This window comes from Triticum urartu, chromosome 2 (assembly GCF_003073215.2).
Source record: "Triticum urartu cultivar G1812 chromosome 2, Tu2.1, whole genome shotgun sequence".
NCBI lineage: Eukaryota > Viridiplantae > Streptophyta > Magnoliopsida > Poales > Poaceae > Triticum > Triticum urartu.
Window position 1 is genome coordinate 80,189,432 of NC_053023.1, and position 15,779 is coordinate 80,205,210.

The window sequence follows — 15,779 nt, forward strand, 5'->3', positions numbered from 1 at the left end:
GTTCGTTATTGGAAACGGCTCTAGTACACGTTTCTGGGAGGATACTTGGCTCGGCGAGACACCTTTGGCCATCCAATATCCGTCTTTGTACCGTATTGTTCAACGACGTGAAGTGTTCGTCGCCTCGGTATTTCAATCTATCCCCCTTAATATTCAGTTCCGACGGACGCTAGCGGGCAATCGTTGGGAAGAATGGCTCCATTTAGTTAGGAGACTAATGGAGGTCCAACTATCTCAACAACCCGATGAATTACGCTGGAAATTGACTAGGTCTGGAGTATTCACTGTTAAATCAATGTATATTGATGTTATTAATTCGAACTCCATTCCTACCTCTAAGCATGTTTGGGCTGTCAAAGTTCCTTTGAAAATAAAAGTGTTTATGTGGTTTGTCCATAAACAAATTATTTTAACCAAGGACAACTTGATAAAGCGTAGTTGGACATGACCTACTAGGTGTAGTTTCTGTGATCGGGATGAGACAATCAAACATCTCTTTTTTGATTGCCCGTTGGCCAAAGTACTTTGGCAGACGGTCCACATTGCTTTTAATATAAATCCACCGAATTCTGTTAACACGTTATTTGGGACATGGCTTAATGGGATTGAGCCTGACTTAGCGAGACACATTCGGGTTGGAGTTTGTGCTTTGCTGTGGACTATCTGGACCTGCAGAAATGATTTGGTTTTTAACAGAATATCATGTATTCATTTTTTGCAGGTTTTATTCCGAACTACGGCTCTCATCCGTTCCTGGTCGCTACTCACCCAGATGGAGGCCAGGGAGCACTTGGTTACTGGGTCTTTCCGATGGGAGATGGTAGCTCGGGATATCTTCAACCGGTTTGGATGGCGGTCATGTAATAGGATAGGCATGTAGTTTACCTATCTAGTTTTAGTCAGCCGGTTGTGGCGTCTTTACATGGCTAGTGGGTGTTTCTAGCCCTTCTTGGCTCTGTGTGAGCTTTCTTTTGCTTTTTATTACTTTTTGAAGACCTTGGAACCATGTTTGCACTGCTTTATTTGTTTAATAAGATGGTTGTATGCATCTTTTTGATGCAGAAGCCGGGGATTTCCCCCTTTTCTAAAAAAAAGGCAGTCAATCTTTTAAACATGGAGACATGCGTATCACCGCCAGACATAGAACTTGTCACCGAACGAACTTCTGCTGGAGATGAAGGGACATCACGCTTGTAAAAAAGCTGAGTAGGATACAATGTATCCATAATTCATAGACGATCTTGAGCTCATATGCTCCCACATAAACAATATATAAGAAAATATAACTGAATATTTGTGGCATCAAAGATGTTCAAGTGTTCTAGGTGCGCAAAAAAATACGTCAAGAAATGACACCTGAGGAGATGTAGACAGAAAAAAAGGGCTTTCCAGAAGGCCATTTGTCCATCAAATTTTGCATTCACCTAGCACACTCAAGCATCCTTGGTACCAAAAACGTTTAGATTTTTTTTATATTTACTGTTCATCTAGGTGGAGAGAAACACACACCATTTGAGCCAATATTGTTGGGAAATACTCCTGCATGGGTAAGTATGCGTGGGGCGTGTGTATGAACGTCCGTAACAGACGCTTCTAACTACCGAATAGGTGGTATAATCTAACCAAATGAACAAAAAAACTAGATCACGGTCTACCGAACGAATGACGGAATGATCTCTCCTACTCAAGAATAAAATCTTAGCGTAGTATTTTTATCGAGGAGTCAGTCTAACCAAATATAATCTTATTAAGAGGAATTGGCATGGAAGCGTGCAATGTGTTTTTTGTCACTATGATGAGACTATAAAACACTTGTTCTTTCAATGCAAATTGACTTGTCTTATATGGTCAGTCATCAGTAGTTTCTGACTTGTATCCTTCATGTAGTGTTGCTAATATTTCTGATAACTGGTTACATGGGATCAATAACAAGTTTAGAACTCTTCTTGGGGTGGGGGCGCTTGCCGTGATTTGGTCGCATTGGCTATGAAGAAATGATAAGGTTTTAACGATAAAAGTTCTTCTGTTCTGCAGGTTATCTACAGATGTATTGGTACGCTCTGTTTATAGTCGTCTTTACATCATGTGGAGAATCAAGACCTGTTTACGGAGGTGTGCACATGCTTGGAGGCCACGGCGAGGGATATTTTACCCGACATGGATGGCAGCATGATGTTTCGATTGGCCCTCCTATGTCTTAGGCGTTATACAGTCTCCACATGATTACTTGTATTCCGCCTTTTCTGTTTTTCTGAAACTTGGACTTGGTTATGCTTTTATGCATCTCAGTTATGCGGAGGCCGGATGTAATGCTTAAACCTTTTAAGCAATAAAGTGCCCTTTATTAAAAATATCATGGTTCTTGCTAAATTTCGTACTGGTTATCATGATTTGCACGACACATCAAACTACCTTTAGATCATATGCAACCAAAAGTACCAAATCCCGGTACCCAAGCGATAGGCGCGTTTGTGGACAGTGACGGGACAACAAACAAAATTTGTCCTCCACAATCAGATACATCAAATCGAATTCTCAAATCCATATTCTTCTCATGCTACATACGTACATAGCTAAACTTGTGTCATCGGTCTACCAAAAATTGACATGCTCTACTAACTACGAACGAAGCGGCAGTGGGGAAAGTTCATCCACGGCCGCCCTTGCCCTTTCCATCATCCGTGCGGCTCTAGCGGTCGAAGATGCAAAACGGATCGAGGTGGATCTGCTCACTGCCGGAGTTGTCCGATCCATCATCGTCCTTGGCCTTCTTCTCCTTAGGAGGCCAACCCGACCGTGGCACAGACCACCCGACTTTACTCTTTTATCATCTCCTTCACTACACTCCTTTTCGTCGCTTCTTGGCTATGCAGGCACTGGGGCCTCTCCGATGCTACTTCGCAGGCTGCCAAAGCCTCCCCCGCTTGAAGCGAGCCCGCAGCCTAGCGCATCGGGCTTGCCATGCCTCCTTTTTGGATTGACAACAACTCATGGAGGCGCAAATGGCCTCTTTTTTGGTGTCTGGTGCCACAGAGACGAGGCGCCACCAAAATGGTTCCGACGGCACAACGGGGTTTCTCCATGTGGTGGCCACCGCTTCCGGAGAGACCGTGGTCACACGCTGAGATTCATCGGCCCCGGATCAAAGCATCATTTGGGTAACGGATGCCCGACGGCTCACGGAAGATCGGGGGAGGATGCACTCCTCATGGGAACGTCGGAGAGCAGCGCGGTCGGGCATCTGCTCCTCCAGAGCTACAAGGGATTCGCTCCTAGTCCTCAGATCCAGACATCTCTGAGTCGAATCCAGTGGCCTCCATGGAGGATAATGCCAGAGCTTGACGGAGAGGAGCTTGATAGTGTGGGAGGGAAGTGGGGAGTGGAATGCGGCTAGGGTTTTGTCAGGAGTGCGTATAGGGTCCAATTTATGTGGGGCCGAGTGGGCCAGAGTCGGTCGGATCCGACATGACGGGCTCGTCCGGGCATCCCCATGTCCACCCTACATATGGGCTGAATATGGGGAGTATCACTCAGTCCGGGCTTTTGGGCCGATTAGAGCAAGGACTTGGCAAATCCAGGACCTAAAATGGCCGCGCCATGGATGCGCACGTGCACGTCCGCGGGCAGTGACTGGCTCAAATTTACTCCTCTGCATTCGGATACCTCATATTTGAAACCTTAAATCAATACAAAGCATGCAAACAAGGAAATCCTACGTAGATCAACCTATACTACCTTAATCCTCGTCGGAGATGTCCACTATCTCCGTGCCCGGCTCCAGGTACAGGGTGGCATCCGCAACTCCGGCTCTTGTGGCTCCTCTGGCTGCTCCACCTTGTCCTCCGTGCCCGCCACCGTGTCAAGTTCGGCGAAAAGTGTGTTGGCCGCCGCCCGTTCCCGCCGGATGAACTGCTGGTTGGTCTCGACATATGCCTCATCCTGGATGGACTCCAGGATGGCATGCTGCTCCTCCATCTTCGCCACTTGGGCGACCGCGAACTCTGCCATGGCGTCCTCCATGTCGAAGACCGCAACCGGCACTGGCTCGTCATCCGGCTCCTCCTCCTCCGGATCCACCACCTCCATCAGAACCAGGTACTAGCCAGGCCGTCCGTCCGAACGTCGGGGGAGGGGGGGGGTGCCCGGCTGTAGATGCTCTTATTGGGAGCCCGCTTGGATGATTTTCTTTTTTGTCCGGACTCTTACCAGACAGTCCGTCCGGATATTCGGGGCGAGGATGGGCTCAGTTGTAGACGCTCTTAAGAGACACTATTGTAAAATTGCCCTCTAGGTAAAAATGAACCAGGTACCACATCATTGTTGCATTAACGACGATCGACGTACAAAGAACCTTTAAGGTAGAAAGTGACAAACATGTGTTTGGCATTTACCGCCGCCCAATCGACTAGTCACTTGACAGTGAGCTCGATCGGCCGCCCAATCGACTGGTCACTCGACGTAAGGGACATCTCTAGCTTAGAAATCTCGTGGAGTTGTCATGTATCACGGCTCGATCTGCCGCCTAATCGACTGGTCACTCCACAGTGAGATCTTCCGGACAATCGCCAAGACACGGACAGGGTCGCAAAGCGCTAAACGTACAGTAGCTAGAACTTGCGCGCGATAGTGACGATGAAGACAGCCGATCCTCCGGTTAACACATGGAGTCCATGGCTCGGGCATGCATGTGCGGTGGTGTTGTTGCCGCCAAAATTCTCTATTCCCATCACGTGACTATGTACCGTAAGAAAGGGCATCCAATGAATCATTGAGCTCATAGTCTGACAAAACCAGCTCTTGTATCACGTACGATTTTTTATTGGAACCGGATGCAAAACATTTCAAATTCAGTAGTGAATATGGAGAATGTTTGTGCCCTCCGTAGTAGGCTCCTGCTTCCTCTGTTCCTAAATATATGACGTTTTGTTAGTTTAAAGTTTCTTTTTTCTTTTTGCAATGTTCAAGTTCTCTCCATATATGGAAACCCTTCCGGTTCTTCTGCCTCACATGCCTAGAAAAACAAGTTGTTTATTACTCACTTGTTGGCAGGTACTCCCATACTGAAAGCTTTACTAAACACCAAGAGGAGAATGTTTGTGCCCTCCGTAGTAAAGCAGCTGAGAGGCAAGAGGATCACGTGCTCATGTGTGGTTGGTCCCAGAACAGACAACGGAGAGACGCGGCAACTACGAATGGATCAAGTTTTGAGAAATGGCGACAACAGAATGCATATGCAATGCGAATGATGCACTGATGAATGCAACAAACATATAATTAACGCGACGAACACGAAACATGTAAGGCATCTAGAGCGTCGGTCTCGGGCTGTTACACTCTCCCCCCCCCCCCTGGGGGTCGTCCCTGCCTGTTTTGGGTCTGTGTGTGTGTTGTGATGGCGTGCATTTGTACCAGGTGTTGTTCTTCGTTGCTTTATATACAAAACTGGGAGAAAGACTTTTTCGGTAAATGCAGTTTGTTAATATAAAAGACAACAGTGTTTCGGGACTGGTTCCAGATGTCAGATACCAACATGCATGCTGCTGAAGGGTTCATTCAGGTTATGACATACTAGATGGATATGCATGCTTCGCCATGCCGTTTCACACTTATTGGGCTAGATTTTTATTTTTATTCAGTCGATGGGTTGTTATGATTGACTAACTTGTTTTGATTTTGCTTGTTTGGGCTAAGCCTTAACCATGTTGGAGTTGGTACCACACCCGCCGCTGAAGCGCTAGTGTTAAACCCTCCTCCGCCCTCTCGATAAAGGCAATGACCTTGGGTTGGTGCCCACGCTCACTCTCGATAGACGCGGGGCCGGATCGGAGAGCAGCATTGTTGGCTTCCTTCGTGACCTTTGTCTTCTACTCCCTTCGTTACAGAATATAAGGTGTATTGATTTCCATGCAAGTCAACCATTTAAAAGTTTGACCAAGATTATAAAATAAAATAACAACATCTACAATACATCAAAGATAAAATATGAAACTACTTTTCATGATGTATCGAATAATATAAATGACGTATTGTGGATATTGATATATTTTTCTAAAAATTATGTCAAACATGTACTCGTTTGACTTTTGAAAAAGCAAATACACCTTATATAAAAGAACGGACGGAGTGTTTTAGTGAGTCCTCGTCATGCAATTTCTCGTTTGGTCTATTTCTCACATAAATCATAATTTTATTATTAAAAACATGACCATGTTAGCATTTCTTACCTTAGAGTTTATGCTTTTACCTTGATTAGTAGGAAAAGGAAATTTTAATCTTTATGTACTTCACCTCGATCATGAACAAAATAAATCAAGAAAACAATATGACCACTTTTTTCTGCCTCATATGCCTAGTACAGAAAAAAAACGTTGTTTATTGCTCACTTGTTGGCAAGTAATCCCATACCGAAAGCTTTACTAAACGCCAAGAGGCCACATGGCAGTTGACTGTGAGCAATTCTACGTACAAAATTAGAAATGCAAAAACTTCCTTTGATTGGATTGGTGAAACAGTCCTACCTAATAGCAACGTGTTTGGTTACTTGTATCCATCCACCATACTGTTTCTAGGTTGTTTCGCTGTTTACTTGCATCATTTGCCAGACTAGCGTCACAATAATTGTATATGATATCAATCAATAATTATGATTACAATTGCTTATTTTACGGTTTTATTATATTTATTTAGAGGGATATAGACAGCAGGGGCGGAGCCCAATGGGCTAACCCTGTGGCACAGGCTACAGGGTCCAAAACAACTTTTAGTGATAATAATAAGGCTCGAGGCAACAGGGTGGGCCAACAGATGCTACATGGCCCATCTAACTAACCTGCACGCTCCGTGGCTTCCAGCAGCCGATGATCTCGCTGATAGCCCTAAAAAAACGTACACTCGCTGATTGCCTATAAAATTGTGCATTCGTTGACCATCTGACGTCACGCACGATTGATGGCCCCTAGATATATATCGATCCTCCAAAAGTCCTATTCTGTCCCCCAGCTCAAATGCTCTCTTATGAGCAGTAAAATCAAAAAATAGTAATAAGCTAAAAAAATCTATAAATGATGCAAGTTTGGAAAATGACGATAACAGAGTGCATATGCAAGTTGGGTATGAGTGCTGAGAGGCAAGAGGATCACGTGCTCATGTGTGGTTGTTATCAGAACGGTCAACGGAGAGACGCGGCAACTACGAATGGGAGCAAATTTTGAAAAAATGACGACAACAGAGTGCATATGCAATGTGAATGATGTGATGATGAATGCAACAAACATATAATTAACGCGACGAACATGAAAACGTGGAAGGCATCTGGAGCATCCGTCTCGGGATGTTACACTCCTGCCCTCCCTCAGGGCCGGCCTCTCCTGTTTTGGGTGTGTGCGTGTGTTGTGATAGCGTGCATTTGTACCAGGTGTTGTTGTTCGTTGCTTTATATATAAAACAGGGTGAAAGCCTTTTTCGGTAAATGCAGTTTGTTGATATAAAATGCGACTATGTTTCGGGACTGGTTCTAGATGTCAGATACCAACGTGCAGGCTGCTGGACGGTTCATTCAGGTTATGACATACTAAAGGGACACGCGTGCTTCGCCGCGCCATTTTTTCACTTATTGGGCTACATTTTTATTTTTATTCGATTGATGGGCCGTTATGGTTGACTAACTTGTTTTGATTTTGCTTGTTTGGGCTAAGCCTTAACCATGTTGGAGTTGGTCCCACACCCGCGGCTGAAGCGCTCGTGTTAAACCCTCCCCCGCCCTCTCGATAAGGGTAATGACCTTGGCTTGGTGCCCACGCTTACCCTTGATAGACGTGGAGCCGGATCGGAGAGCAGCATTGTTGGCTTCCCTCGCGACCTTAGTCTTCTACTCGCTCCATTACAGAATATATATAAGGTGTATTGATTTCGTGCAAGTCAACCATTTGAAAGTTTGACCAAGATTATAGAATAAAATAACAACATCTACAATACATAATAGATAAAATATGAGACTAATTTTCATGATGTATGGAATGATATAAATTATGTATTGTGTATATTGTTATATTTTTCTAAAAACGAATACACCTTATATAAAGGAATGAATGGGGTATTTTAGTGAGTCCTCATTATGCAATTTTTCGTTGGGTCTTCTTGTTTCTCACATAAATCATAATTTTATTATTAAAAACATGACCATGTTAGCATTTCTTATCTCAGAGTTTATGCTTTTACCTTGATCATTAAGAAAAGGAATTTTTAATCTTTATGTGTTTCACTTCGATCATGAATAAAATAAATCAAGAAAACAATATGACCACTTTTTTCTGCCTCACATGGCTAGTACAGAAAAACATGTTGTGTAATGCTCACTTGTTGGCATGTACTACCATACCAAAAGCTTTACTAAACGCCAAGAGGCCACATGGCAGCTGCCTGTAAGCAGTTCTACGTACAAAATTAGAAATGCAAAAACTTCCTCTGATTTGATTGGTCAAACAGTCCTACCTAATATCAACGTGTTTGGTTAATTGTTTTTTTAGAATCACCGGGGGAGGAGTCCCTTCACCTGAATATATTACTTAATTGTTTGGTTAATTGTATCCATCCACCATACTGTTTCTAGGTTGTTTCGCTGTTTACTTGCATCATTTGCCAGACTAGCGTCATAATAATTGTATCTGATATCAACCAATAATTAGGATTACAATTGCTTATTTTACAGTTTTATTATATTTATTTAGAGGGATATAGACACTAAAGGAGAGAGAGGAGCGAAACCACACCCGGTGTGGGAAGAACAGAGCAAAGAATACAACACAGCGCTAAGCTCACATAGCTCGAACTCCAGCTCACATAGCTCACCGTGTTGTATTCTTTGCTCTGTTCTTCCCACACCGGGTGTGGTGTCGCTTCTCTCTCCTTTGCAGCGGCGGAGATGCACCACTAAACTATGGGGTCAAATTTTCAGGCGATGATGTATTGAATAAAGGTGTGTTCCACAAATTGTGAGACGGATTATCGCACATGATAGAAGTTGGTGTATAAAAAATGCAATAGTTAAAATGCTTAACGTAATGATAGAACAAAGGACAAAATTATTGAAAAGGATGTCTTGCATTTCCAGATTCCAAAACACACATTAGACATCAAGGTTCAGTAACCTACAAGTTATGAAATATAATTAAACTTTCAAGTAGAACATAATAAAATGCTCATATCAAAGCACTTAGATTGCTAAATATTTAGAAGTTACCTTTAGTATATCCTCTTCCTCTGAGCCAACCACTTGATCATTGGTGAGCTTTTCTATTTTTTCCTTTTTCACATAACAAATAACATTTTCAAGTTGTAATTATTGTGGCGATTATGCAAACAAGTTTTGACAAGTTTCATAGACGACAAGCACCTCTCAAGTGTAAAAGTAGAAAATATGCAACACAATTACTAGTTTCAACAACTCCCCGCAAAAAAATTACTAGTTTCAACAACTTATAAAACAAAGGATGCATAGTAATAGCCGATAAACTAATAAAGTTTACCTAGTTATTCGAAGTTAAAACAATAACTAATGCCCTAAGTTTTGCCAAAACACATACATTTAAACATATTAAGATAAGATTTAGTCTACTAGCTACAAGTTCACATATATGCAATTGTTGCAACTTGTAAAAATATTTAGGAAAAACAACACAAAATGGGATTCTGGAAAGAATTTGAATCAAGTGGAAACTGTAAAAACATATTGCTATTTTTCTAGAGAAAGAGGGGATGATGAAATTACGGTGTGCAGTGATAATGTGGGAGGCGTAGGCATGGCCGCTGCACCGTTCGCTTTGGTGTCGTCGATTGGTGGCCTACCGACTGCCGCTGCCCTGCATACGAGTGAACCGACCACCAAACCCTGAGGAACAGATCGGTTTGATGGATCGATTGCCGCCGCTGCGCTGTGCGCGCCTGGTCGGTAGTTGGGACAGAACAGGAGATGACGAGATGGGGTCGAGTCGCTTTTTTAAGACGTATCCCTAGGAGGAGAAGCGAGAGGATCAATGGACATGGAGTTTCTACTCCCGAGCTCAAATGCTCCCTTATGAACAGTGAAATTGAAATTATAATAAGAAATCAAAAGAAATTTAAAAAATAAAAAAGTATGATTTTTCTGTGGTAAACATTGACAAATGTTGTGTATGCTTGAAAATTTTCAGCACGAAATGGCATTCTTAGAACTTGTGGCAAAAAAACATAACAATGTTTCAAAAATGCTAGTTTTGAAAACATTTTGGAGTACTGATTTTACTTTTTAGCCACGCCTTCCACAAATGTCATTATATGTTGAAATTTTGCAGCATACAAAACATTTGCCAAAGTTTAACCCAAATCTTTTACAAGTTTTTTTATAGCTTTTTTACTATTTTTTTAATTTTACTGTTCATAAGGGAGCATTTGAGCTTAGGAGTAGAATAGGACTTTCAGAGGTAATTCATGGGTTTGTTCCGCTTTTAATAGATCATAGTCAAAATAGTATTGCTCGTAGTCTAGCTAATGTAGGGAGAACTGGAGGTAGCACCGCCTGTTGGTTGCACCAGGTTCCAGACAGTACCATACAGCTTGTATTAGTGGGCTGTAATGCTATTTCTAAGGAATAAGAACCCACTTTATTCGCAAAAAAAAAGAATAGGATTTTCTTAGGATCGATCATATCTACGGGCCATCAATCGCGTGTGACGCCGGATGGTCAACGAGCGTACATTTTTATAAGCAATCAGCAAGGGCAAATCCTAGGCATTTCCTATTTGGCGCCGGTTATAGCTGTTTCTGCAAACCGGCGCCTGCAGCGGCGCTATTTGGGCTCGGCCCAACTTATATTTTTCCTGTTTCTGCAAACCGGCGCTTGCAGCGGCGCTACTTGGGCTCGGCCCAACTTCTATTTTTCCTGTTTCTTAAACTTTAGATAAAACTACAAAAAGGGCGTGCAAGCTAGGATTCGGACGTGTGTTGCCGGTTACCAAGTATCAACGTATAACCAACTCGACCACTTAACCAGATGAGCTGAAATACATGTTTTCCTCAATTTATTTATTGTTCTTTTTCCTTTTTTCTTTTTCTTTTGCTTTTTTTCTCTATCCTTTTTTACTTTCTTTTTTCGAAATTTGTAATTGTTTTCTTCAAATAGATGGACTTCTTCTCTAAATCCATGAACTAAATCTTTCGAAACTCGTGAACTTTTTTCAAATTGATGAACCATTTTCAGAATAGAGGAACTTATTTTTCAAATTTGATGAACTATTTCTTAAAATCGATGAACTTTTTTCACAAAATCGATGAACTTTTTCTCAAAATCGATGAACTTTTTTCAATTTACGTGAACTTATTTTCAAAATCGATGAACTTTTTTCAATTTAGGTGAACTTTTTCATATTCGATGAACTTTTTTCAAATTCAATGCCAAAAAAATTCTAAGTTGAGAGAATAGCTTGTAATATTGCAATGAAACAAATATCTTGATTGGTGATGTTCGTCCCAAACCATAATGATGAGGAAGAAAGCAAATTATATGTATACGTGGGAGTAGTGTATGCCTGCAGTGGTTTTGGCTCGTAGTTGAGGAAGTAGTCACCCCACAAAGAGGGCCCATAGCTGGACAACGTCTTGGGAGCAACGTCATCATAATCCACATCTGTTGTTTCTTGTTCAATACTAGAGGATGGTGTAGCTTTCGCTGCCACAGGTGATGCTTGGACATGGGGGAAGCAGGGGCGAGGAGATGCTTGGAGAGGAAGACGAGAGGATCAATGGACATGGAGTTTCTACTCCCGAGCTCAAATGCTCCCTTATGAACAGTGAAATTGAAATTATAATAAGAAATCAAAAGAAATTTAAAAAATAAAAAAGTATGATTTTTCTGTGGTAAACATTGACAAATGTTGTGTATGCTTGAAAATTTTCAGCACGAAATGGCATTCTTAGAACTTGTGGCAAAAAAACATAACAATGTTTCAAAAATGCTAGTTTTGAAAACATTTTGGAGTACTGATTTTACTTTTTAGCCACGCCTTCCACAAATGTCATTATATGTTGAAATTTTGCAGCATACAAAACATTTGCCAAAGTTTAACCCAAATCTTTTACAAGTTTTTTTATAGCTTTTTTACTATTTTTTTGATTTTACTGTTCATAAGGGAGCATTTGAGCTTAGGAGTAGAATAGGACTTTCAGAGGTAATTCATGGGTTTGTTCCGCTTTTAATAGATCATAGTCAAAATCGTATTGCTCGTAGTCTAGCTAATGTAGGGAGAACTGGAGGTAGCACCGCCTGTTGGTTGCACCAGGTTCCAGACAGTACCATACAGCTTGTATTAGCGGGCTGTAATGCTATTTCTAAGGAATAAGAACCCACTTTATTCGCAAAAAAAAGAATAGGACTTTCTGAGGATCGATCATATCTACGGGCCATCAATCGCGTGTGACGCCGGATGGTCAACGAGCGTACATTTTTATAAGCAATCAGCAAGGGCAAATCCTAGGCATTTCCTATTTGGCGCCGGTTATAGCTGTTTCTGCAAACCGGCGCCTGCAGCGGCGCTACTTGGGCTCGGCCCAACTTATATTTTTCCTGTTTCTGCAAACCGGCGCTTGCAGCGGCGCTACTTGGGCTCGGCCCAACTTCTATTTTTCCTGTTTCTTAAACTCTAGATAAAACTACAAAAAGGGCGTGCAAGCTAGGATTCGGACGTGTGTTGCCGGTTACCAAGTATCAACGTATAACCAACTCGACCACTTAACCAGATGAGCTGAAATACATGTTTTCCTCAATTTATTTATTGTTCTTTTTCCTTTTTTCTTTTTCTTTTGCTTTTTTTCTCTATCCTTTTTTACTTTCTTTTTTCGAAATTTGTAATTGTTTTCTTCAAATAGATGGACTTCTTCTCTAAATCCATGAACTAAATCTTTCGAAACTCGTGAACTTTTTTCAAATTGATGAACCATTTTCAGAATAGAGGAACTTATTTTTCAAATTTGATGAACTATTTCTTAAAATCGATGAACTTTTTTCGCAAAATCGATGAACTTTTTCTCAAAATCGATGAACTTTTTTCAATTTGCGTGAACTTATTTTCAAAATCGATGAACTTTTTTCAATTTAGGTGAACTTTTTCATATTCGATGAACTTTTTTCAAATTCAATGAACTTTTTTCTCTAAATCGTTGATTTTTGTTTCAAATTTGATGAACCTTTTCAAAATCTATGGACTTTTTTTAAATTTGATGAACTTTTTTTCAAAGTCGATGAACTTTTTTCAAATTGGTGAACTTCTTTTCAAAGTCGATGAACTTTGATGAAGTTGGTGAACTTTTTTTCAAAGTCGATGAACTTTATTCAAATTAGTGAACTTTTGTTTCTAATTTGATGAACTTTTTTTTGAAATCGATGAACGCTTTTCAACTTTGCTGAATGTTTTTCAAATCTGATGGACTTTTTTTTCAAATTCAGAAACTTTTTCCATTTTTGCGAACTTTTTTCAAAAAAAATTCAATTCATGGTTTTTGTGAATGCTTTTTCAAATTTATGTTTTGTTTATTCAAATAATTTATAGCTGGTATATAATACTACTATATGTTTAATATTTGTACTAAAGGAAGGGCCAAATAGCGTTGTTTCCCCAAAAAGATAACAAAGGTAGCCTGTCTTAGTGGTTAACGCGCCTGGCGTTCTAGTAGCGCGAACTGGCGCCTCCAGCACTGACTAGGAGCTCCCCAAATCCTAAACGGTGCCCGTTGCGCCCGTTTTAGTTGTTTTCCCTAACCCTAACAGGCGCATACCCCCCGCAGTGACTTGGGCTCGGCCCATCATGTTTTTTTTTTCTGCTCTTATCCCGCAAAAAAAGGTTGGGAAGCGCGCAGGCAGGACTCGAACCGACGATTTCTGCATTGTACGTAAGCTGCAGCAACCAACTGGCCAACCTTCATTTCCACCACCTTCCCCCTTTTCTTCTTTCCTTTTCCCCTTTTTCTGTTCCTTTTCCTCCTTTGTTGGAACAGTTTTGTTTATTTTTTCTTTTTCTTTGTTAAATACGTGAACTCTTTCAATTTGCTGAACTTTTTTTTTATCAAAATCCAATGAACCTTTTCAAATTCGTTAACTATTTTTTCAAAATTGATGAACTCTTTTACAAAACAAATAATTTTTTTCTCCAAATCGGCGAACTTTTTTTTCAAAATCGATGAACTTTTTTCAAAATTGATGAACTCTTTTTAAAATTGATGAACTTTGTTTTTCAAAATCGATGAACTCTTTTCGAAATCGATGAACTCTTTTCAAAATCGACGAACTCTTTTCAAAATCAGTGAACTCTTTTTCAAAATCGATGAACTCTTCTTCAAAATCAATGAACTTTTTTTTCGAAATTGATGAACTCTTTTCGAAATCGATGAATTCTTTTCAAAATCGATGAACTCTTTTCAAAATCGATCAAAATCGATGAACTCTTTTTCAAAATTGATGAACTTTTTTCCATTTGATGAACTCTTTTTCTTTTTTTCAAATTTGATGAACTAACTCCAATATCATCTTTTTTCAAATGAATGAACTTTTTAGGAAAAAAAACGATGAACTTTTCTAAAACTCCATGATCTTGTTTTCAAATTTAGCTTTTCTTTTTAAAAAAGATTTATATTGGTTTTACTGAAGAACACGTTAACTAGGGTGGTTATTCTTTGAGTGTGTGAAAGAGCTAGCTTGGTCTAGCGGTTAATTCATCAAGCCACGATTGGTGAGGTGCTAGGTTCAGTCGATCCCATTTTTTTAGGAATTGTTTGTTTTCTTTTTCTCGTTTGCTTCTGTTGACTCGGTTAGTGGGCCGGCCTGCTGCGTGTCGCTAGCGGGCGCCGGTAGAGCCAGTCGACGCCTAAAGCGCTGGTTAGGTGCACCCTCAGCAAGCGTACATTTATTTAGGGGTATCAACGAGCGTATGTGATCATGGGCTGCTGGAAGCAACGAAGAGTGCGGGTTGGTTAGATGGGCCATGTAGCACTTCTGCTGGCCCACCCTGTTGCCTTGGGCCTTATTGCTAATAATTAGCACTAAAAATTGTTTTGGACCTAGCTTGTGCCATAGGGTTAGCCCATTGGGCTTCGCCACTGTAAATAAATATGATAAAACCATAAAGTAAGAAATTGTAATCCAAATTATTGAATGTTATCAGATACATTTTTTGTGATGCTAGTTTGACTCAAATGATGCAAGTAAACAACAAAACAACCTAGAAACAGTATGGTGGATGGATACAAGTAACCAAACACATTGCTATTAGGTCAGACTGTTTCACCAATCCAATCAGAGTATTTGACGTATAAATGTGTTTCCTAGACTCTTTCATCAGAACGATTTTTTAGTTGCATTGGCTAGAGCATGCACTTTTATACGGCATCAGAGCCAAGAGGTCTTGGGTTCAAAAACCGGCTGGCGCAATTAAATTGCAGCCCATTTTCGGTTCACATTTAGGTCTGAGTAAGAGCATCTCTAGTAGAGCCCGTAAAAGACCGACCCGCAAAACTCGTTTACAGTTCGCGAAAAAACAGTTTTGTGGGCTGACGCGGGCTGCGATCGAGCAGACCCCACGTAGCCGACCCGTAAAACAGGATATTCTGCGATTAGCCAATTTGACAACGATTCCGACGATTGAGTTCAAATTCAAAGAATAAAACATAGTTGGCGCGCAAATAAAAGCATAGTTTTCTACGACAAACGCAAAAGGACTTCATGCAAAAGCAACAACCACGTCTCATCTTGGTCTCTT